General features: G+C 27.9%; 1 protein-coding gene and 1 long non-coding RNA gene across 11 annotated transcripts in view; one reads left to right on the top strand and one right to left on the bottom strand.

Moving 5' to 3' along the window:
* Positions 1-23,367, top strand: part of LOC107993776 (ecdysone-induced protein 78C) — a 137,123-nt gene that overhangs the window by 61,301 nt on the left and 52,455 nt on the right. The gene's annotated exons all lie outside the window — the stretch shown is intronic.
* Positions 3,273-21,259, bottom strand: LOC107993779 (uncharacterized). Of its 3 annotated transcripts, none has more exons than XR_009830127.1 (7): positions 21,031-21,258; positions 12,356-12,646; positions 10,755-12,242; positions 5,754-10,687; positions 5,423-5,697; positions 4,346-5,335; positions 3,273-3,857 (listed from the first exon to the last, which is right to left on the bottom strand). It is a non-coding gene; the product is annotated as an uncharacterized LOC107993779 (long non-coding RNA). The 3 variants fall into 3 exon arrangements; XR_009830128.1 differs by lacking the exon at positions 3,273-3,857 and having other exon boundaries at positions 5,235-5,335; positions 10,755-11,805; positions 11,940-12,242; positions 21,031-21,259; XR_001765178.3 differs by lacking the exon at positions 3,273-3,857 and having other exon boundaries at positions 5,235-5,335; positions 10,755-11,329; positions 11,752-12,242.

Below are 23,367 nucleotides of genomic sequence, written 5' to 3'. Positions count from 1 at the left end.
TGGCACGGAACTAAAGTGGCGAGTACGGGGCAACGGGCGCGTTTACGACGATTTATATCTCGCGCGCATGGCTGTGTCATGGCGCAATTTGTCCCGCGCAGAGGCCAAGCCTTGAAGTCCCTAGACGAATTCTTCTCGCGATAGCCAATGTCATTTTGAATAAAGTTGAAAGTTTTGATTTATATTGTAATTTAGTTTCTTAAAATGAATGAGTAAACGAAAAATTGTTGATATTTATAGACAGATTTTAATTATTATTAATTTAAACCTTTAATTTATATCTAAAAAAACACAGGTATAGATTTGACATTTCAATTTTATATTTTAATAATTTTCTAATAATAAAATCTTAAATTCGAATAAATCGACTTTTTTTTTATTTGTATGAATATTGTTCGTGTGATTAAAAAAAGTCGAATAAATAATATTTCTTGTTAATTATCAATATAACCAAGAATAATCAAGGAAGGAATAACCAAGAAAATTCTATTATTATTTTTATGACAGAAAAAAACTTATAAAAGGATGGGATATCATAATGCATAATGTCTGCAACAAAATGACCTAGGTATGATTTCATCGATCATCGATCGTGTTCGAAACATTCTCGGCTCTCTCACGACATACATAGATATATTCAAACACAGATACGCGCAACTTATTCAATGCTATCGATTTCCCATTAAATGTGGATAAGCGTGATCTCGTGAACGATCACAAGAGTCACGCTTTTACGACATGGGTTTTCGACGTGCAGGAACTTTCGTGATGCGTAGAAAAATGCATATAGTATACGCGAAAGCATCGTTATAGAAGAAAATTTGTTTCCAACCTTTTTTCTGATGGATCGATGCCAGAAGCTTGGGATGAAATATCGTGGGAAACGTGTGTTTCTTTTTTTTTTTCTTTTTCTCATTTTCTCCCTCTGTGTATCCATATGGCGTTTGTTAACGAGGAAACGCTTATGAAATCTCGAGGTGTTCCGCGGACCGCGGCATGCATGCAAAAATATTTCTGCGTATTGTAACGGGAAGAAACAGACATGCAACTAATACCTGCGACTGGTGAGCAAGTTCAAACATGCAAATGTGCATGTTGCTGACGCGTAAAGCGTGATTTCTTAATTTATTCGTTTTTTTCTTTCTTTTCTTCTGTTTCTTATTTTTTATTTTTTTTTATTTTTTTATTTTTTTTTTTTGAAGAGAGAAATGCGGAAACCAGACACGAAGTTCGTGTTAATTACTGAATTTGAAATTCTTTGACACGAAAGCTGCTCGTTGTTTAGAAAATATTGAAAAATGGAAATTGAGTTGGATAAAAAAATTATATTTCGGGAATAAAGATATGTTGTGAATTTCATGTAAATATAAAATCATAATATTTTTTTCTTTTTTTTTTCTATTTGAAAGCTTCAAAGAGAAAGTGCAAGAAGTTGTTTTTAATATATAGGGTGTTAATATAATTCATAGGATACCTTTGGATTCTAAAATAAACATAAAAGTTAGTAGTTAATATAAAAGTTAATACAAATATGTAAATTTTATATAATTATATAATTTTTAAAACTATTCCATATATATATATATAATAACATATAATATAGAAATATTAAAAAATAGAAATAAAAATTATTTATTATATAATAATTTTTTGTAAAATTTTTTCTATATTATAATATATATCATATGAATATTGAATAAAAATATAGATTATTCAAAATAATTAAATTTGGTTAAAAATTGGTTTTAAATTCGAATTTGAAATCTATTAATCTTATTATTCATAAAATAGATAAAACCAAAAAAAGGAAGAAATGAAATATATATATTCAAATTAACATCATTAGTACGGCACTTTGCTACTTTCTCCTTTAAATCTAATGTGCGTAATACGGTTTATGTTTAGTAGAATTAACAAGCCCAGAAATTATTTATTTATCAATAATGTTCATTCTGACTTTACGATGATCTAAACGACCGAAGAGCTTTCTCCTCTAAAATTGTTTTCTTTCAACATATTGCATTAATGATATACGATTATTTTCTGTAACTAAAAGAGGATAAAATCTATATTATTATATTTTATAGAAATTATTTATCATTTTATGTTTGTATATACAAAATATCTTTTTATAATAATTTTCATTACGTTGTGTATTTAATTAAAATAATTTCATATTTCATTTATACGTATTTCGTATTGCATTTATACGAATTATATCAATCAATTTTATTATTTCGGATTTAGAAAAAAAAGAAAAAAAATTACGAATTACATATATAAATAACAAAATTTTACTTTTGTAGTTTCTTCATCTTGTGATAATTTATTCATCAAAAAATTTTCAAATAAAAAATTCAAGTTTTCTAATAAAAAAAAGTGACAAATCAAGATATTAGAATATTATTTATATTATATAAAAATTTTTTTAATAAATAATCACAAGTCAAGAATATTAAAATATTATTGGAATATTATTAAAATATTCTAATTCTGTTCAAAAGATATATTCTAATTCATATTAGTTCTTTCATATCTATGTTGTAATAAAACATTCAATGCTTCTTTTATGAGCATTGATATTTCTTCCATCCAATATTATTATCTTTTTATATCTTCTTTTTCTATTTCTTAAGATTGAAAAAAAATATTCAAGTGAAATTTTAAATGCAAAAAAAAAAACGCAATACATATTATATCTCCTATAACTACGTTTAAAAAATGAGAAGTAATAGTATTAGTTACCATTTTTAATTTATAAAAAATATAATATATAATATGAACAACATTATAAATGATTACTATCTTTTTATCTTTTTTTAGCATTTTCTTCACAAAAATAAATATATTATTTTCAAATTCATAACTTTTATTTATTGAATATATAATAATTAATACTTTTTTTTAATGTTAATAAAAAAAGATAAAACTACAATATAAATTTACAATATCAACATTCTTTAATACTAAAATTATAAAATTGATTAAATTGACTGATTTAAAATTAATTTTTATTTAGATAGAGACTAAATATAATTATTGATTTTTATAATACCACTTTAAATCTAATACTCTTTATACACATTTGTGATATATATGTATATATATACATATATTATATATATATATACATTATAAATATTTATAATGTATATATTATAAATATTTATAATATATATACATATATTATAAATATTTCAATAATTCTAATAATATAATCCCTATGAATTTTTCCATAAAAGTAAATAACATTCTCAATTAAAACAAAATTATAATTTATAACAATAAATATCAATTTTATTTTTTATTAATTCTTTTTTTAGTATCCTAATTAATATTTTTGTTAAAATGAATAACACAAAAAAATTTAATGACCATTGGAATAGGGAAAAGCAACCGCCTTTTGAGCTCAGGATGTTCCAGTCAACCTCACGACGCAACGAAACGGCTTTTCCACGCCTAGAGATATATCCAGGCGCATTAGTGACATAATTTTCTCGGTGTATTTCTGTAACGTGCCAGAGAAACGGGCAGAGGAGATAGGGGAAGGCAAGTGAGAGTCTGGCGACGCCGGTCGTCTGGGTCTCTCTCGCTTAGGCGAGTTTATCGACATTGCATTTCCGCGTTTTCGTTGCACAACACCTGTTCACTGTCCATATAATCTCATCCCAATAATCATCTCGAAAATCTGTGACATCGAACGAATAAATCGACATTGGAATGTCTTTATCTTTGATTTTCCATCGTATTTTGATTAGGATATTGTCACATTCAATTGATTATTTTATATTTTGATTGCTTTCTCGTTTTTTTCTCTTCAGAAGATAAAATAGAAATTATTTAGAAATATTTGGTGGCTAAAAGAAGGAAATATTAAGTAATTATAATCATATATATTTTTCTTATAAAAAAAATTGTAACATTTGAATTTTGTTACCAATTTTAAATCTTTCAGAAAATTAATAAATTTAAAATAAATTTCTAGAGCATATTTTTGCAAAAAACTTTGCATTTTGTTTTATATCGTAGTTTTCTAATACGTAAAATTAATAAAACTTCTAGATGGATATCTATTTAGAAATTTAGAAACTCAAATTTCAGAACTCAAATTTCGCATGCCAGTTTTTTTTTTTTATCATAATCTACAAATTATAAAGTTTCAGATATTTGAAAGACTTCAAATTTTAAGAATTAAATTCCAAGAAAAATTATATATTATTTTTTCTCAGAATAAAAAATCAAAAAATCTGGCACAAAATAAAAATTTCTATCCAAATTTATGATTTTGTAATAATTTAATAATCAAATATTTAAATGAGACATTCTGAATAAAGATTTACATTACTACTCGAATAAAAGTGAGAATCGCCACCCAGTAAATGGTACCACGCGTGAGACCGGCCGAAGATATTCCTGAAGCGACCATATATCTTTGGAATTGCGTAACGTGCGCCTAGTGCACCGTGTGGAAAGAGAGAAAAAGGCGGAACGAGAGAAACGACAGTTAATAAGAGAGACTGCGTGAGACAGAGAGGGAGAAAGTGGGAATCGGTAATGTGGAGAGGAGAAAGAAAACGAGATACCCGATGTCTCTCCTCCATTGCAGCATAGAGATCGTCTGTAGAAAGTGCATCGGGAAAGCGAAAGAGGTGCATAAATGTGACCATAAATTATGACTCGCGCCTGTGTACGCTTATGGAATCTGTCTCGGGTGTCCCTTTGGTTTAGTGAAGATTAGCTATGTCCTTTAACGAATGTTCTGTTTCTTATTAGAGAAAGATGATTATAAAATAAAACTTTATACTAATAGGATATCCTTTCATTTCTAATAATAACTTAATTTTTCATCTTACTCGTTAAAAAAATAACAATTTTATTATTAGGAAATTGTTAAAATTAAATGATATTAAATATTTTTAATATAAATATAAAAGTTAATTGAGCCTTAGGATTTGAAAATATCGATAGTATAATGTTGAAAGGTATACCGTGGAGAGACCAAAGTTTGAAGTAAAGTACGAGATCCAAGAGAGGATTTGTTCCCGCGAGGAACCAATTCAGAGATTGAGAAAGTTGAGAAGCTGATGGATGAAACAGGAGAATGATAGGAATCGTGTTGTTGGAATCTTGTTTTGAATTCGGTTGCTTTGACGTACTGGCCAAGAGTTTAGAACTATTTTCCTAGTTGTCTATATCAAATTCAACGTCAATAATATAATTAAATAAAAGATGACTTTAAACTTTAAATTGATCTTTTCATTTTATGAATTTTATAAATCTTAATTATCGTTTCTTAATTTTAACTTAATTCATCTTGTCGAACATCCAATATAACCTAAAACAATTTAATGTATGTAAACAATTAATAATATTTATCATAGATCCAATATTACAACATAACGAAAATTAAACTAAATCTTACTTAAAATATTAATCCTTTCTTGTGCAAAGAAAACCATTATTGTTCCTTTTAAACGTTGTTTTGTTTCCTTTTAATTCATTGTTTTGAAGGTTTAATATAGTTTAAAAATAGTAATTCAACGTAGATAGTAGATGGATTTATCATAGATCCATTATTATGACATAACAAAAGATTAATTTAAATTGAATCTTATTTGAAAAATTAATTCTTTTATTTTATACAAACAAAACGATTATCGTTCCTTTTAATTCATCGCGTCGAAGATCCAACATAACCTAAAACATAGCAACTTATCGTAAATGATAAAATTTATCATGTGTCAAGTACATACTGCAACGTAAAGGAAAAGCGATGGAGAATGTCAGGTGAGGAAACAGCCGGCGCCATGAAACCACATCGTCGAATCGGGTTGGAATAATCAAATTAGCAGGCGAGTAGCAACAGACTACAGGGTTGAGCTGACAATAGCGGAAACTCGTTCGAGTTGCATCGCAGTGTTTGAGAGTTCTCGCAGGATGGTAGAGGACGCGACGGTTGTACGGAGAAGTTTGGAACGCGGCCTCGACCCGAGTCGGAGAGCCACTTCACGGCATTTAGCAGCCCTTGTTTACAAGGAAGCGGCGCGCATCGCATATATTTACTCGGGTCACAGCATTCGTATTCCAACCGACTGTGTGTTCGTCCGTTCGTACTCCGCCATGCAGAAGTGCAGTGTGCGAGTGTGCCTCTAGTGCCGATACGTGCTGGTATTTCCAACAGGCAACCGATTCCAGGGCCGGCCCTCTCAGTTTATTGTCGAGTTGTGTTCGTTGAAAATTGTCACTCTTTAACAAATAGCTTCGTTTATGATTTTGAGAGATTTTTTTTCTGTTTTGTGAAGAAGTTTTGATTGGTTGATTATTGAAAAGAAAATATGAATAATATTGTTTTGTTTATTGGAAGTATTAATCGGAAGTATTTAGGTTAGGTTAATATTTGAAGACATTGCTAAGTTAAAAAGCTTATTTTCATCTTTCTATTTTTATATATCTCTCAAATTCTAGTTTCTAGAAATATTACTTTTTAATTATGTTATAAATAATTATTTATTTTTTATTTTTAAAAATTTTTTGATTTTAATAAAATTAATACAAAGTTTAATTTCATAATTCGTATTATGACAAATTAAATTAAAAATAATAAAATTATGTAACAAATATTTCTTTTTTTCAAATAAGAATTACACACAAACATTTTTTCATTTATTAATTTTTATTTCAAACCTTATTTCACCTTCTTTTTTTCAAACCTTCAAAAGAAACTGATAGATAACCTAAAAGTTTTGTACATCTATATAACACTTAAATCTCAAATTTATACTAATTATAATAAAGAAAGGAAAATTACAAGTAAAACTTTGGGTAATTGTTGACATAAAAATTAAAATAAATTATATTATTTGTTATCTATTATTTGGAATAATATTTTATCCAATACTTTTCCAATTAATATTTCTTAATGAAATCAATCTATGTTATTTTACATGTTGTGTATTCTGTATCATGCAAAATATATTATATCTAAATTAAAAGATATTTTCATCTGAGCTATTTACTGTACAACAGAAATTCTAAATCCTATTAATTAAAATGATCCTTAAAAGCAGTTATTGTGATAATTTTTCGTCAATATTCGGGTCCAATCCTTTTCTACGATATTGATATTTTTAATTATTCAAATGGTTGATTTTATATAGATAGTATAATACAGAAAAATTATAGTTATATCAATAATTTTTCATTTTTTTATTTTTTTTTTCACTAAAATTTAACAAATAAATTTTAATAACATTTATATATAATAATTTAAAATTTTCAATATTATTCATCTTTTTAATAAAATTTAAAGATATGAATAAATTATAATAGCAACGTTTATTTTTTGAGTCAAGATAAATCTTCATGATGAATTTGTAATGGAATAAACTTGAATACAGGAGATCTTATTAGACAAATTTATCAGAGACAGTATCTGAAAATAAAAACAGTTACAGTTCAGAAACTAGGTTAAGCACTTGAATATTGGAATTCATTGTCGAAGTAAATTCCAACGAAAGCGTAATACTTTGAATATCTAATTAAGTAATACACAAAGAATTTAAATTATGTGCAAAGGTAGATAACCTAAAAGTTTTTTAATTAAATTATATAAAAAAAAGGAAGATAAATAAATAGTTCTAAAAATTGAATATATTTTGAAATTTTAAATAGATAGATATATTTTGAAATTATGATACATATTCTTATTTATTTCGAAATTATCATTTTTAAAATTAAATAACAAATATTGATTTAAAAAATTTTTATATACACATATTTTTGCACAAATCGAAATGTTAAAAATGAAATTTTATAAGTCATAAATTAAATATAATACTAACAATTATTAATTTTAATGAATGAATTCTCTCATCTACATCAATTGAAAAATTTACATATATTATAGTAAAACCAAATTAATAAAAATTAAAAATAAATATCGAAGTCTCTAAAAATTAGTCATAAACAAAAAAATATTAGTAATAATAAAGATAAAAACGAATCAATTAAAAGCCAAAAAATTTTTATCCTTATAATCCTTATAATTGTACTTCGCAACTTTATTTAACTGTTCAAGCAAAAGTGACGACAAATCGAAAACGCGATTCGCGTTAATTAAATCTCAATTAAAAATATTAACCATATAGCAACGATTATTCTTCGAGATATTATTCACGAGCGAAAATTGAAATTAATTAAGCAGTGTTCCTCGAGAGATCGCCTCTTCTCTCGATAAATCCGCGAACTTAACGATACGCTCGTTGATTTCGCGTATTCACCCATCCCACGACCTAATTCTTTTCCACCGTTATCCGAATATAAATCAGGTCATATGTGTGTCAAGAGATCGATAACGTACACGATACGTACGTATAATGCGCGATGATTAATCTGCCGAGAACAACGACCGATAAACATGAAATGCGAAATCACGTGGATGAACGAATAATAATAACAGTGAGGACGGAAATGTATCGTAATAATTTAAAATCTTTATTCGGTGAATTGTCAAATATTCTATACCGGAAATAAAAATGCCATCGAACATTCATTACTTTTTTTTTCATTACTTGAAATTGGATATCTTTTGACGTATTACGATGCAAACTTTTTTGATTTATTTTTGTCTTTATATTTTAACATAGTTAGATGTGTATATTTTGTCATCATCGTGTTTATTAAAGATATTAATTAAAACAATATTAAATTTTGGATTAAATTTAATGTCTATTCCAGTTAAAGTAAATATGATTTTTTATATTTGATAAATAAAAATGTACATTAAATAAAATTTGGTAAATATATTCATATCTTAATTTTTTAATTTGTGTGTGATTAAAATTCATTGTAGCTGTTATTAAAATTTATTTGCGCAATTATATCATTATATAATTATAATTTAATAATTGATAACTATTACAGATTCATAATTGTATTATTGAAAATATATTAATAAATATCCAAAGCAAGATATTTTTTTTAACTTTAATTAAAGATTCTCATAATATCAAAATTGGTGTTATATGATCTTAATTTCAAAATCATTATGATTTTATCTTGAATATTGGCATTAATCTCAAGATTAATTTAATTAATTATATTCCAAAACATTTTTAGGATTCAAATTAACTCATCAAAGTCAAAGAAGATCTTAAAACAAAAAAAAAAACACAAAAGATAATTTTATGGTCATAAGAATATTCAGATTATACGATCACTAAAACTTTAAGAGAAAATTCTAAGAACAAAGAAGCTCTGATACAAACAAAATCCAAATTAACTTTAATACTAGGGTTTAATTAATTAATCCTAAGCATAATTCTGGGCCTGGGCTATAATTCAGGGATACTGACACTATTTGATCTCTAATCTGAGGATTAAGGTTGATATCTCAGTGACTCTAGAACTAAGAGAATCCTGAGCCTAGGGAACTTTGGAGATAAATGATCCAGATGACTGTCAACCATGATCAAAAAAATATAAATTTTTATTCTGACGTCTGATTATTGTAATATCAAATAAAATGAAGAATCTTTATTTTATAATTATGTAATCTAATTACTAATCACAATTAATTTACAATAATTATATTATAAAAGATTGCTTATTAAATTCTCTTAATATATTGATTCAAAATAAAAATCCAAGAATATTTTTTGAACGTAAAAATGGATTTTCAATATTTTTTTATATCTAGAAAATTTATATGAACATTATGATTATTATTGTCAGATAGTTTTGTCTGTTTATTACTCTCAATAATTTAACAACATATCGTAAACCTGAAATTTATGAAGCATAGATGACAGAATAAGAAGTTATTCATTATTTGTTCATATCTGATTCGAATTCCATAAATTCTATAATATATCTGATCCTATCAGCTGATAGTTATCTATTTCACAAATTTTATAAATCCATATCTGTTACGAGTCTTCTATAAATATATGATATAATGTATAACGACACGAATAAAGAAAATTTTAGTCTTATAAAAATTTTTGAATTATAGAGATTCAAATTATATAAGTTCGATATTATTGTATTTTCTGTGACAGTAGGAATGCACTATTTCTGTTGCGCGTAATTATATGTACCGTTAAACGTACAAGTATAAGGCGTTGTATTGATCGTAATTACCTGTACCGTTAAATATAAACACGCGACTGAATGATATCTACCATTCGTTTCCTTTCACGTTGTAATTCGAAAGACATGACTAATCTAACGCGCCTATTACAACGATATTTCTTGTCTTTATCGAGTATCATTTAGTTTCACGTTTCTTCAATTATGACATTATATCGAGTAATTGGATAGCCTGAAATCGAATTTTGAAATCGAATCTTTACCCGTGAACAATAATTTTTCACATTAACGTTAATGATTTTCATTCACTTTCTAATTCCTCTTTTAATATGTACTTTCTTCTCTATATTATTTTCATGCACATATGTTCATATTCGTACTTATAAATTCATAATTGCATTTCAGTCATCTTAATATCATTTAAGTTTGAATTTGATAGATTACATATCATCAATCAATATTCTGAATTGAAGGAAAAATTATGGCATAAATTACATGTCAAACACCGCATATACTATTTGATAAAATTTATAGCAAATATATCAGAATGACCAGAGATTGATCATAAAATTTTACAGCAAAAAGACATCCTTTATCCCTAGAATAAAACAAAATCTTATCAACATTATCAAAAATCAAAATAACAAAACTAAAATAAAACTTACCCCTTTCATTAATTCCTAAATTTTCACCTTTCTTAAAAGATAACATAGTAGACACTTTCCAAAGAAAATTATATCCCGGAAATCATTGGCATCATCGTTCCTCTTCACCCTGCAATGACCTCTACGATACATTATTTAAAAAAAAAAGTGCACAACTTTCCTGTTCGACGAGGTGAAGGATGGTCGTGATCGAGCAAAGCGCTTGCCTCGATTCAGAACAACTTTCGACCATCTTATTCGCTCACGAATCCGCAATGGGCTCCCATTATTTAATCGACGAAACATCTCGTTAACGATCTGGGTCACACACGAGCACGTTTCCCGTGTCTTTCGCGGGTCGAACGTAAATCTGGAACCGGTGCACCGACGTCTCTTCTCCTTGGACTCGCCAAACTCTCTCTCTTTCTCTCTTTCTCCTTTCATCCTTGCCACGTTTCCGGAACGTCGTAGCGAGCACGCATCGTTGCCCCTTGACAATGGCCAAACTCTGATGGTTCTTGTGTACACGTTGATTCGAGCGAACGATAACATTTCGCGCCAAGAACGCATTTTCCAGTCACGATCGCATATTTGTTCTTATCGAGGGAAAGAAGGAAGTGTACATTTTAAAATTATTTAAAAGTTTTATAAGATGTATATTATAAATTTCTATAGGTGACAATTCTTTCTGATTTGCAACTACCTTTGGAAATATTTAAATTATTTCTGATTTTTTTTTTATAGGAAATAAGAAAAATTTTTTAAATTTTAACATAGTTCAGTTAGTTTAACGAAGAATGACTAGAGTTATGACTTTTGAATTCAGTAGTAAGAGGATTTATATATATTTTAAATAAATGTTAAAAATCATTATTTAAATATAACAGCTGCAATTCCTCTGAATTGTGATTACCTATAGATAATGTTATAGATGAAATATTTTCATTTTTTCGGTTAAAAAGAAAATATCTTATATCAATTGTCATGAAAGAAGATTACATCTTATATGTCAGTATACCTTTGCACAACTTTCAATTTCTATGCCTTGTAAATTTTAATTCTATAAAATTATCTGTAAAAAAAAAAGTAATTAAATAATTTATCAATATTAATATCCATTTACTTAATAATAATCAAATTGAAATCATAGAAGATGTGTTGATAATCCTTTCACAAATGCAAATATATTCCTGTGTAGCCGTGTACCAGACAAGTATATATGTATGTATATATAGCCAATCGATTGAGATTTCTCATTTCTCGGTTCACGTGCAATCATCGAGACATCCAAGTTGGTTAAATTTCATCCATGTGGCATCCAATCGTGTTAATTAACACTACTGTGGAATCACACGACTTATATCCATCCAAATTGCATTTCCACGAGTGAACTTTCTATAAAGCGAATCTCTCGTTTGAAAAACTCGCCATAGAAACGCAACGGCTTTCAAATAATTCGAATAAAAAGCGGGAAATCCGGCAAAGTCTGAGAAATTCATATTCGGCATCCTACGAATTGATGTGATATTTAATGAAATTACTCGACGAAATTAATTCGTGATATACAAATAAGTGAATGAAAGTCTTAGATGGCGCCACTTGTATCAGAAGCCATTAATTACCTCGATTCTTAATTAATTAGCATCCTTACGAGATACTCGTCCGTATCTCGAGCATATACTTTGAATACACGACGACACTCCGTTGACCATTTTCCATTTTATCATTTTCGAGGTGGAACGTTGGCTCTCAGAGAACGTTTATTAATATTCTGTATAAAAGGAAGGATACGTTTTCGAAATGAAATTTTACGGATGCGAATAAGCGGGTCGTTTTTCTCTTTCTATTCTGATTCGTATTTATTAAAGCTCTTTCTGAAGAAAATTCTCGGTTTCCATGCAGACAGGAACTAACTGGAAGTAAAAGAAAAAAATGTCGATTTATATCGAAGAAAAATAACCGGTAAAGAATAAGTTCGGAAACTGAAACAAAATATAAATTTATTTATTTATTTTCTTTTTGCTGTAAGGTACAATAAGTTAATAAGAAGATTTGTTCTTTGCTTTTCAAAGAACGTGTATATTAATTTATTTGTCAAATAACATTATTTATGTTATTATTTTTTCCCATAAATTCAGCTTTACCGAATGTCCTGCATATGCAAAAGTATTCTTTACGTTGTCTATTACATCTCTAAGCTACGTGGCAATAATTTTCGTACGATTAATTTTAATTCCACGTTTCGTATTATCTATTGAAACCAAAGACTGCAAATACGTGACGGCCATACTACGGTCATCGGTGCTACGTGATCTAGTAAATACAATTTCAACAGGAAGATGGAACGTTTGCATACAAAGATGAAAAACGAAATACTTTGTCAGATATTTTTAACAGACATTACTATAAACTGCAATCACTCACATTTCCTTAAGATTTATTAGCTTCTCCACAAAAGTTCATTTAACTCATCCAAGGATAAATTCTTTTACAATTACTTTTATAAAGTAAATACAATTCCAATATTTAGAAATCTATTTCATCGTAAAAACTAACTAAAATATATATATATAATTTCTATATAATTTTCTCTATCTATCTACAATACATTGAACCTTCAAAAAAAAACTCACAATTTCCATTAAACTTTCTTCTAAAAAAAAAAAACAAAAAAAAGAATAAAAAGAAGAAATAACAGAGAAGAAACACTGTTCGTCCCACTTTCTAGAAAACGTTCTGTACAAACTTACAAACCAGTAATTCACAAAGGAAGAAAAAAGAAAAAGAAGAAGAAGAAGAAGAAGAAAGAGGACGTTTTCAATGTAACTTTTTTTCCCCCTCCACTCCGACCGAAGTTAATGGGCAAAGCGATTCCGTGCACCGAAGCCTGCTCGCGAAATTCCCCGATAAATATACAGGAAACGAGCCCGCATAACGATAGAAATCGATAACATCCGACGCGATAATATCGCCGTGGCAGCGTTTATTCAAACGCTCCCGTGTTTTCGCTGCACGGCTGATTTCGAAACAAAGCCGAAACGGGGCCCCGGATAATGTCGTAGACGCGTGTATCATCCGCTTTGATGGATTATGGAATATACTTTACGGTCGGCCCGTTTCATTTTCATTCGCGCGAAAATTTGCTTTCGGTTTTTCGCACAAAATGTTTACATGAATATAGCCTCACACTCGTGTGAATGTGTAATACAATTTTTGGAAATCGTTTGAAATGTAGCCCGATCAAAATGGAAATATTGATTCGTCGCTGCGAAAGAGTATGTAGTGTTTGATTGATGGAAATAATTTATTTCTTGAATTATTGTGTTTGGTATGATATATCTTGAAAGTTTTTAAAATTTTAAAAATATTTTTGCAAGGCAAAAATACGTCTTCCACGTATGAAAAAATGTTTTTGAAAATTCGTATTTATAAGATGATATTTAATAAAAAAGAAATTTTTTTTTTCTTTTAATTCAATATTCTATAAATTATATTTGGTACAGTAAGTAAATAAGCTTAAAATCGCTTATTATATCGTTATGATTCATACTCTTTAACTATGGTTTCTTGAATTTTTTCTCCTTTTCTTTTTCTTCGTATAATTTCAATAAGCTATAGGATACATAAAAATGTTCAATCTTTGAAATTTTAAAATGAATAGCAAAAAAAAAAAAAAAAAGAAAGGAAGAAACATACCCATTCTATATAGAATAATTGAAAGAATAGAAAAATTTCGTTACGCAGAATAAGGAAACGAATGAATATTAAAATAACAAATAGTTGGCACTACTAAACACGTACACATACCAGTTGGAAAAGCTGTTTTTCCTGGAACATCTCTCAAAACGTGTGGAACATCTTAATTACATTTAAACATCATATATTTTACAACATTCCTCAAGATTCCTCCATTTCATCTTGAACTTCACTATTTTCACCTATTACACGCTGATTTTTTCTTACCTCCTTATTAAGTATAATAAGCGTGGAATCTCCAATATCACGTACTTCCGTTAGAAACTCATTCAACTACCATTTCACCGGCAAAAAAAATGACTCGACGTTTGAGCACTCGATAATAACTTGTCGAGCTGTAGAAACGTGGACAATCATAAATATGAAGATAAATAAGGCACGGTTAATTAACGGTATAACAGATTTCGCGGACGTAATTTATCGATACCATTGACGCTTAATTAATAGCCGAGAAGGACAACGATTTTTTCGAAGGAGAAAAATCGTTAAGACACTTGAAAATAATCCGAGCAATCCGTGTTACAATAATAATTTCGATTCGATAAAATGATGATAATCGAAGTTAACAGATCTCAGTTTTAACTTTGCCATTGAAATGGAGTTCATCATTCGTTCACCACCATCCATGCACAATTTCGCTTTGAATATTATAGTGCGAAACATGGAAACGCTTTTATTGAATATCGATGACAACAATATTAATCACAGTTCTGTAAGAACTGTTTTGACGTTGTTCATCCATTATGTGTCGCCCTGTCATTTCGAACTTCAAAACTATATAAAACTATATAAATCGAATCATTGGATCGTATAATTATCTTAAACAATTTCGTCAATCAATAACATTTATTTATATTCGTTGATAAACCTTTCTTCTTAAGAAAGCTCGTCAAATTTCAACGATAAAGAAGAGAGAAGCTTGAAATGATTTATCCACGAATTATTAAAGATACGATTATAACGATGATCGAGCAATTGAACAAATTTAAGAATCAATTGTGGCAAATTGATGTAATAGAATTTATAATGAAACAAAGAGGAGAAATTTTAATCCTTTCTGCGTTGTCTCCCTCGCAACTCTTTTTGTCGCTTCACTACAATCTCAGTTTAAAAACAGGAAATATCATGCACCGATTCGTTTTAGACCAAAGTCGATTTCGTATATATCATATACCGTCAGTTTAACAACAAACATTTAAAAATAATATTCCTCCTGCGTATGCCAAAATTCTAAACTGAATGCATATATCACAAGAAAGTTCAATCGTGTTTTGGACAAACTTTAGCCATCGTTTCAAAATATTTCTTTTCCAAAATATTATTATTATAACTGAAACGTTGAGGGATTTGGTGTACCCTATATTTGAACATCGTCACGAGGAATCCTCTGGGATGGAACTGTGATCAGTTTGATGGGAGAAGCGTGTTCACCATCCCTGCCACCATCCTCGGCTGTAATTAAACACGGTGCCGACAAATTGCATTCGTTGCGCGACACGAGGGGAGGGGATTTTCGTATCCGATGTCCCCGTTTTGTTATTCGACAACGTGACTTATCTCATATGCGCGCCGGATCTGTTCGCGATTTTGGGAAAAATCGAGGGCGATGCACGTGTGGGTGAAGAGTAGACGAAGAATTAAAGAGGATCGATGAAGGGGATGATGAGAAGAAGGATAGAAGAAAGATTTAGTGCATTGGAACGAAAGATCGTTCAATCATTATTTAAAATGATTCGTTTATCATTGAAATTTATACATCTAACACGATTCTACACGTACAACGTATAATATTCAGAACTCTTTACAGTTACAATTTGTTTGACACAAGATAAGGAAAAAATAAATAAGATAGATTATTATCAATTAATTTTCTAATGGAACTAATTTTTTTTTTTTTGAAAAAACGTATAAAGTATAACTCGAGAGTATTAAAAAATTGGTTTCAAAGGGGAAGGATAAAAATGATAGAGGGGGGAGGAAAAAAAATGGCACAAAGGTAAAGGAAGGGGACGAAGCGAATGATGAGACAAACAAGAGGGCAGGAAAGTGGCCGTATAAACGGAAGTGCGCGTTAAAAAAGGTATAAAGGGGTGAAAAGTCGGGGCGAATCAGTGGGACAGAAAGTAAAACACGGAGTACAAATAAGAATGGAAACGATCGTGAAGGAAAGGGAGGGCTTGAAGCAGGGTAGAAGGGAAGAAGAGGGAAAGGGAAAGTCGAGGAGCTCGGGTAAATGAAAAACGGGGCGGGTTGGCTGGTAAAGGTGCATCAAGGTATGAAAAATAGACAGAGGAAAGGAGACGGGTTCATATGAAAGCTGCCGCGAGCGCAACGTGCAAACAAATAACATATCTATCTTTGTGCTTTCGAATATGCACGAAACGCGCAAAGAATGTTGCGCATTTACCAAAGTTTGTTTAAGAGTTCCGCCCAGTTGCAATTTCAGGATCGTGCAATGTTTGTCCGATCGAACTACAAAATTGTTCGTGTAATTTAAACGTTTTAACATGTTTGTATTGAAATAATTAGGTGTATTTTATTACAACGTATTCTATTCGCGTATATATATATATATATATAAAGGAAATTTTTACAGAAAAAATTGTATTGTAAATAAATATGTAATAAAAGTTATAACTAATATTTCTTCGGGATGCTTTTCGATGCATAACGGAAGAAAGCACGCGTGATAATTGAAACATTTATGCAAGAATATATTTTTACCAGTAACAATGGAAAAAGACTTCGTGTCGCAGAAAGGAATTTCATTTTCGCGATCATTCAATGCAAATAAAAAAAAAAAAAAAAAAGAAGAAGAAGAGAAAGAGCTCGTTAACGCGACTTCGTTAACCGTAAAGCGATTGCTACTCTTCGTTTAATAGCTCGATGCGCTATTTTAAAAGTGTGCTCGAATCACCAAGGATGGAAGCAACGAATGAGAAACGGAGCATAGATAATTCAGATTCGTTGTCACGCGAACAAATATTGAGCTATTTTTTTTTTTTTAAAATTCGAGCAGTCCACAGTACTATAAAATATTGACTATCATTTACCAATTTTCATGGAAAGATTTATGAAGATTCAGAAGTAAATTTAAGAGATATATTGTAATAAACTGTATCTTTTTATTACCCGTTTAATTCATATTTTCAAAAATTGCAAAACTATTATCGAAGCAATAATCCTTCATATTCTAAAATATTTTCCTGCAAGATTTTTATTAATTTCATGATATTAAAAAAATATAATTAATGATACTATAATTATCCATATCATAAAATATTTTTTTCGTTGTAGAATTGTAACACTTATCATATCTTTATAAAGATACGTATATCAACGTTTCAATAAAATAGAACATTAATATTTACATTACTACAACGTGAAATTTATTTCTTCATTTCAATTCCTATACAAGCCGATTGGCGATGGTAATAATCATCCCTCGAGAAAAACGTTAAACGTACAACATGAAAGACGATTCATTGTACCGCGAAAAGGCGCAAATAGAAATCCACTAGATAGAAATGGATAAAATTTTAAATTTTAACTTTAAGAATAAAATTACTTTAACAAATAATTTATTATTCACAACGATTAATTATAGTGTCGAAGTATCGTCAATTATAATAGCTATGAATAAATGTTATTCGAGCATTTTAAAATTTTAATGCTATTTGAAATAATTTTAACCAATTGATTTTTCAACTCGTAAATGCCTAATTAAAATTAATGCCTAACTCTGCCATTAGAGTTTGTGAAAAGCGATGCAGCTCGTAAGCAAATACAACGGCGTGAAAAAAACGAAATCGCCGCATCCCTGTTGGGAAAAGAAGTTTTCCGGAACGTCTGGCTCGCGGGAACGCTCGTTTTTATTGTCCAACATCCAATCGCGTATCGGCCTCGTGGTGGCTAGCAATAAACTTCTTAAGTGCCGGGAAACGCGACGAATAAGTCTCGTGGACTTGCTCGTATCCAGACGAAATAAAACGAGGAAGAGAGAGGTTATTTAAGCGCGTGTAAGTGCTATAAAGGCTCCCTTTTAGATGTGTGTTGCACAGGTGAAGCTTCATTTAGTTTCATTTCCGTCTATGCGTTTCGTTTATGTATTCTTCCTCTAATTCTTTCTTTCGAGAATTATATTCTACAAATGTTGTTTATTCGAATAACATTGTTTAGAGGATTTAGAAGAATTTGTACAAGATTGTATAGATTATGTAAAATTGTATAAGATTATATAAGATTTTCGATATTGGATTGCGGATATATATGCAAATTTATATTTTCACTATAATCATAAAAATGAAACCTAAATAAAGTTTTTATTAATTCTGTAAATATCCTAATAGATATTTTATATATTTTCATATATTATGAAATTATGTCTAGTAATATTTTTCTTTAGAACAATTGTTTTTTCTAAAATATAGTGCAAAAAATGAATTTTGAAATAACCACATGATAATATTATTTTTTTCCTAAAGTTTAGAAAATAATTATAGTTTAAAGAATTATACATTATATATATTTATTTTAATTTTTGTACATTTTTTTATAAATATTTAAATATTCATAATCTAATTGTTATTAAACTATTTACGATTATTTAATTATTTGCAATTATTTTTATCACCATATTTTGATATACATCCTTAATATTTATAAATGCTTGATGAAAAATTAATTAAGTACATAAAAAATGATTAAATTGTAAAAATTATTATTTGAAAATTGAAATGTAGAAAGAGATAATTTTTTTATCTAAAACATTTATTATGTAAAAAATGATTTAAAGTATATTTATATGTTATGATTGACAACTGATATGTTGTATCTGATTGAAATTGAATCTGTGAATTAATTTAGAGTTAAATTGTTATCATAAGTAATATGTTTTATATTATATTTTATATCTAGATAAGATATCGAATTTATTTCATTAATATTTAAAAATATTTATAAAAATGATATAACACATGACATATTAATGTTTTAATATTTGTCAAATAACTAAAAAACATTAATTTTTTAATAAACTGTGAAAAATAATAAAATGAAAATATTCTCCAATCTATGTTTAGCTTCAAAATTGATAAATTTTATTAAATATTCTTTCATGTTTATCAGTTAAAAATAAATATAAATATCTTGGAACATAGAATTTTAAAATATGAGTCAAATATATGAAAAATACAACTCAAACCTGAAACATTTCAGTGTCTCATTTAATAATTCGAAAAGGCAGGCTTCCTTCCGGATGCATAGGCGAAATTCCAATTTGTTTCATTTCCGCCAACATGCCGTGTTGGGAAGGGACGACGAAGAGGTCGAATTTCTGCGAGAAATCTCGACATCTCTTGCGTGCACCGCGCCTCGTGTTCGTAAATATCGAGCGACTTTCACTTCTCGTTGCATAATCGCGTCGCGAGAATTCTACGATAATTAAAACCGTCGAACGTGTTATGATATCACTATGATAGCAAAATGCAAATTTCTTATGCGATTCTTCGAAAATAGGATATTGAACTGAATAGATATTATTTTTATAGCATATCATTTTTAATTAAACTAATTTGAGCATCGATAGAGATCATCATCCATTTAATATAAGATTAAATCAACATGTTTATTTTTTTATTTAATATTTAAGATACACTTTTTTCTTTGCTAATTAAAAAATTTTTTAAATTAACAAATTTCTATTTTCATATTATAAGAGATTTTTAATATAGATAATTAAAAATTATAGAATAAAAATTCGTGCAATTAATGCGTAGATCACCGTTGTTCTATTTCATTATTTCAATTGCTGTTCTAATTATTAATTTTTCGTTCCCTTTATTATTCATAAAATATGATTAATTAATATATTATATTTCTTTGGAAGTTTTTAAATTTGAAGTGATCTATATTATTAAAATTTTGATGCAACAAATGGACAATGCGTTTTATATTGTTTCGTGATAATAAAACATTTGTTAGTATTTCACAAAATGATATTCATTATTAATACAAAGTTGCATAATATTTTAAACAAAATTTTTTAAATAATTTTTTATATTTAAATTTTATTTTTTTTATTTTAAATAATAAATAAAAATATTAGATATTTATAAATATATGAGATTCAAAAAAGATACATAAAAGTAATAATTTCTCATATAGATAAATGACAAGAGATTTATAGAGATTTCGATATGAAAATCTGAATTCATAAATTATAAGTTATGGATTATATAAATTTTTCTTTTATAATTTTACAATTTTACATCAATACAATAACCTACAATTTGTAAACTTCATTTATTTTAATATACACATGAATATCAAAAGTGATTAATATTGCACAAATATTCTCCACATTTACAACAAACAATTTAAAAACATTTTATTCACACTAAAGCAACATTAATCAAAATTTCAAATTAGTTTCAAAATAATGATTATATTTTTTCATTATGATAGGTCAATGCACATTTGTGTTTAATACATATACCCATATACACAATTTTGAACGGAACTAAAGTAACATACAACTTACCGTCAACAAAAACACGAAGAAGCAATCGGCAACTTTTTCAAGAAACACATAACACATCGACAAAAAGTTGCTCGTTGTTGATTCACAAGAACGCAGTTTCATAGACACTGAAAGTAGCGGAAGCATGCAAGAATACTGCAGTTTCCGGCGCTGGTAAACAAGCCGAACGAATCGCCATTACACTCCAGAACGACGACTGTGACGACCTCTTGCTATTCGGCTCGACATCGAATATGCATTAAAACAAACTTCAGCTCAGAGCAAACCGTGCGAACTGAACGTTTAAAACCGACTTGAAGTTCGCCCAATTTTGCAATTTTATTTTCTGTTCAATAGAAGAATCGCTATTAACAATTCTCATCTAGAAATCATTATATGGTATTTTGTATTTTATTCGGTCGATAATTATCACGTTGTGATCATTTCTCGATGATGGTGAGTGCAACTATAGAAGATGGAAATGATCCATAATATTTCAAGAGACAATAGAAGCTAATTTATATGTATAACGATTGTAATTAACGCGTTCGATGAGTTTCGATGTATATTCTAGTTGATACGTGATTATTTATGAGTTGTGCACGACGCTGTTTCGATATACCTAACCTAAAAATTGTCGAAAAAATATTACTGAAGCGATATAAATATAAATGTTGTATTAAAATATTTATTAACATATAAAAGTAACGCTAATGTTAAACGTTATTTTAACCCAAAATTATATTTTTTGTCAAATATTCTATAATTCGTGTTAAATGCAATTTAAATGCATATTTAAATATTGGAACGTTATAATAAAGCAATTTTCTAACCATAATTCTTTATTAATTACAATTTAGCAATTATTGAATAAATTTTTAAATATATTTTTAAATATCTCTAAATTAAATTCTGTTAACGATCAAATTCTTAAATTGTTCTTAATTTCATCGTCATTTTTGGTGTAAAATTAAACGAAATTTCCCATAAGATATTCCAGTCACGTAATCCTTGATACACGTAATATGAAATTGTATAATGGCGAACAAGTTTAGAGGCTGACGTGAAAGTGCAATCATATCAGGCTGATCGGAATTTAACATATTAAAGTTATGTTTCTGCATCTAATTCGATGTAATATTATATAATGAATTAGAATGCAACGAGGCATTAATCTGCAGGAAATCCTGTCTACCTTTCTTGCTATTCGCCGGTTATACTTCACTGTCGATCCACGTGTTTCTATTTTCCACAATTTACTATTAGATTGTTCATTTATCACGTAATGTGGAAATTTCTTTTCTTATTCTTTTTTTTTTCAAAGTTAAAATTCTGATTTGAAAGTTTAATCTTTATATTATTTGATTATCAAGAGTTTATGATAAAAATGTATTAGAGATAAGAATATATATTTGATATGTAAGATTTTCCATTTTCTTGAACAAAAAATTCACATTATCTTTTTTCTCTTAAGCATAAATATAATTATGTACAATATTTTAAATATATTGATATTGTTAAACATTTAAAATTTTTTATTCAATGACATAAAAGATTTTTACCATGAAAATTTCAAAGAATAAATATATATATATATATATATTTGTTCGTTATTTATGCAAACATATGAAAAATTCAATCAAATATCTAAAAAATGAATTTTATTTTATATAAATCATATTTTATATGAATTTTCTTTTTTGTATTCCGAACTCGCTATTCTATAAAATTACATAATAAAAAAACTAGAAATTTTATTTTAAATTAATAATAAATTAAAATAAATTAAAAAATGTTATTTTTTCACTTATTAATTAAAATTATGGAAATATTTGAGGTTGAAAGTCATATACTGTATTTACTGCTGAATATTTTCCGTTTAAAGAAGATCATTGAGTAGTTTGCACAGAGACATAAAAACAGTTATAACTTGAAAACTAGGTCAAATTCAAGGACCAACTTTTGTACTTTTGAACTTTATGCGGGATATTTCATCATAAACTTATGCCCACGCTTTATGCTGTTGTACAATCATTTAGTATTATTTTATTATTATTGCTTTCTTATTTTATTTCTTATTAATTTATAATTTTATTTATGTATATATTTATTATTAATATTATTATATTATATATATTATACTGATATAACTTTTAATATTGAATTAACAATATCAAATTATTAACTATGTCAATATCATATTTATATCATATTTACATATTTAAAAAAATAATTAAAATTCATTCATTTTATTAAAAAGTATAATAATTTAAGATTAAATTGCTTGAAAATACCACATTTAAAGTCTAAAGTTGTCTAAAGTTGGAAACACTAAATTTCATTCTCTATCGTCTTCTC

The sequence above is a fragment of the Apis cerana genome, linkage group LG6 (genome assembly GCF_029169275.1).
Source record: "Apis cerana isolate GH-2021 linkage group LG6, AcerK_1.0, whole genome shotgun sequence".
NCBI classification, from domain to species: Eukaryota; Metazoa; Arthropoda; class Insecta; order Hymenoptera; family Apidae; genus Apis; species Apis cerana.
This window is presented reverse-complemented; position numbering and strand designations above follow the sequence as displayed.